Source organism: Bradysia coprophila, unplaced genomic scaffold (assembly GCF_014529535.1).
Source record: "Bradysia coprophila strain Holo2 unplaced genomic scaffold, BU_Bcop_v1 contig_350, whole genome shotgun sequence".
Taxonomy (NCBI): domain Eukaryota; kingdom Metazoa; phylum Arthropoda; class Insecta; order Diptera; family Sciaridae; genus Bradysia; species Bradysia coprophila.
Genome location: NW_023503608.1, coordinates 7,926,405 through 7,929,889, shown reverse-complemented (window position 1 = coordinate 7,929,889; position 3,485 = coordinate 7,926,405).

The following is a 3,485-nucleotide window of genomic DNA, read 5'->3' as shown; positions in this document are numbered from 1 at the left end:
AGAATGACAACGTATAAAATGACGATAGACTGTAGGCTACAATGCTTGTGTGATTTAGAGCGAGATTGGTATGCAGTGGTAGGTATGAAAATCCATGTTACGAGATCAAATGATCGAAATAGCATCTTTTGAAACTGTTGATAGCTCGGCACATCTTGATGGAATTCGGCAGCATATTATAACTAACAGCAGCACTAACGAAGAACGACTTGTTGTACTGACTCGAATTGTGCCGTGGCAAAATTAGAAGTTTTGATCGAGACGACCTCAGCAGTTTGTTAAAAAGATATTCCGGTTCTTTGTAGGTGAGCAGCTTAAACATGAAGACAGTTCTGCGGTAACTGAGGAAATTGACAAGCGGGCATCCAACAATTCGCTTGACATACTCGTCGATGTTGTCTCGTCTCCCAAGAGCAAACACAAAACGTGTACACGCAGCAAACGCTCTCTCCAGTACATGTTGTGATTTGGCATTCAAGTTTGTGGAATAGACAGAGTCACAGTACATGAACAGTGGGAGAATAAGCGATTTTATTAACATTAATCTCGCTTGCCATGATAGAATGTTGTAGTTCGGCCAGAGACTACGTAGTCTGGAAAACACTTTCGAGCTCAGATCCCTTGCATGAGCATTGAATGACAGATTCGTATCCATATAGACACCCAAGTTTTTCACAGTCTCCGTAAAGGTGACAGCCGTCCCATCGATGAAAATACTTGGTAGAGTCGTTCTCACTGCTGTATTCGAAAAAACAATGGCCTGTGTTTTTCTGGCGTTCAAAATCAGACCATTAGCTCTAGCCCATGTACATATCGATGCAATGTCATCATTTATCTTTTGTTCAGCATCTCCCAAATCCTTGTCAGCCGTCGAATAATAAAGCTGCACATCGTCAGCAAAAAGGTGATATAGCATATGTCGAAGTGTGCACGGAAGGTCATTTATGTATAGAGAGAAAATTAATGGCCCCAGAACAGATCCTTGGGGAATTCCTTGACTGACTGCAATAGGCTGTGACAAGTGATCATCAATCGAAACACATTGCATACGCTCGGATAAGTAGTCCTTAACAAACGAAACAGCAGATGGAGTAAACTTAAAATTGGAAACTAGCTTTTCCAGTAATTTGCCATGTTGAATCGTGTCAAATGCTTTCGAAAAGTCTAATAATAGGAGAATGGTAAGTTTCTTTCTCTCAAATGCTCGTCTTACATGATCCGTGATACGTAGCAGCACTGTCTCTGTGCTGTGTTTAGCACGATAGCCTGACTGATAGTCATCCAATAAAGTATGTACACGCAGGTATTCCACAATTTGTTCCTTCGCAAGCACTTCCAAAACCTTCGATAAACATGGTAGAATGCTCAGAGGTCTAAAATCATCCAATCCCCGTGACCTGGTTTTTTTATGATTTGGAATAACTTTCGCCAATTTCCAACACTTCGGTGTAGCAGATGTTGTGAAACAGTAATTGATGATGTGAGTTAATACTGGAAGAATGAACGGGAGTATGATCTTAACAAACACAATAGGAACACCGTCGAGTCCAATTGCTTTGGATTTAATTGTGTTAATCACTCTAGCCACATCAGCAGACGTAATATTTCTGAAAGCGAACTCACCATCATTCACTGTAGTAGTTCTTGGTGTTGTCGCGCAAACTGATGAAGTAGTTGCTCGTGACGAAATGTGCCTATTGTAGTCATCAGCAGTGAACGTTGGATTAACTTTGCTCGAAGAAACGACACCTACATCTCGAAGATTACGCCATATTGTCTTAGTACCTAGCTTGGTATCCAGCTTTGGCTTCAGATAGTCCATTTTAGCACGTTTGATGAGGCTGGTGGCCGCATTGCGTAGTTGTTTATAGTGTAGCCTAGGAACGGTTCCATTCTTGAACGCTGTGTATGCCAGGTCTCTCTCGACGATTGCTCGTTTAATTTCATTTGTGAACCATGGTTTTATCGATGACAATGAAGTTTTCTTTTTAAAAGGTCTTAGCGGTGCATGATGATTCAATAATGACAGAAGGACAGAGTTGAAGCAATCAACCTTCTCGTTAACATTTGTTGTTCTGAAGATTGCATTCCAATCTGCCACACTCGCATCTCTAAACAACGATTCAGTGTTGATGCTGCTATAGAACCGGGCAAATTTTTGCTTGGCTTCCCCAAGTTTCTTATTGCAGGCATAAGACCCAAAAATAATGTCGTGCTTTGATAGACCATGTGATACCTGATTGAATAAAAGAACTTTCTCAGGTCGGTTAGTGAGGAATAGATCAATGAGTGAAGGCCGGCCATTTTCAGGGTAATGCGTGGGAATTGTGCCAATTGATTTTAGTCCAACTGCTTCAAGGCTATCAGAAAACCTGCACTTGGTGCACATATTGCGGACACAGTAAGAACACGGATTGTTGTTGACCTTGTCATATTGATTTTCGTTAAAGTCGCCAAGAATAATGATGTCATCGTACGCATCAGTGAGCTCTGCCACCACATTTTCAAAAATATCCAGTTCCTCGACTTTCGGTGCTTTATAATAAGCGCCAACTAGAATTTTAGAGTCAGGAAATATTATTTCGAGAAACAAATACTCCGACTTGATTCCTTCCGATGATTTAAGAATGTTGTAGTTTAATCCCTTCCGCACATAAATCGCCACTCCTCCACTCTGCTTAGCATACCTATCATTCCTGACGACTTCATAATTCTCAAGCTTAATAGATGCATTTGATCGATAGCTTTTTAACCACGTCTCGGACACTACGATTAAGTCAAACATAACGCCATCAAACACGTACCGAAATTCGTCGATCTTCGGAGGAATGGAACCAGCATTGATATGACAAATGTTGAGGCGATCGTTGGCCAGTTTAATTATTAATTTGAGCAGAATATTAGCCATACATACCATACCACTGCTAGCTGGTGAACTACTCAAGTTGGTTGTTAGGGACACATAGCAATAGACACACAAGCATTGAGCACGAAATGCGGCCAGAAGAATTTGTAGACGTCGTCATAGAGTTAAAGCTTACAGATTTACCAAATAAAAAACGCTCTCCGTACAGTCCGAAAAAAATGTAATGCAGTATGAGGCTCAAAACTAACAAAATAAAACTCGTGAATTTACTAGGAAAAATTAAACAAAAATCAAACAGGAAATACATATCTTGGCATGCGTTGTTTCGTTGTGCACCGACACTATTCATTCGCCTGCGGAGAATTGCTGCCATTGGTATGCTGGTTCTGTACATTGACATGAGGACTAGGATCAGTGGCTATCGGCGAAATCGAATCAATTTGTTCATTGTTCATATCAGCTGAATTAGTTGGATGCTCATCGTCCATATTTTCTGTGTTTGTTTGATGCCCGTTTGCCATGTCGACTGAATTAGTTGGATTAGTTGGATGCACGACTGGTCCTTGCATTGGAACATTACGACGACCCCTGACATTGCGCTGACATTCATAATTTTGCG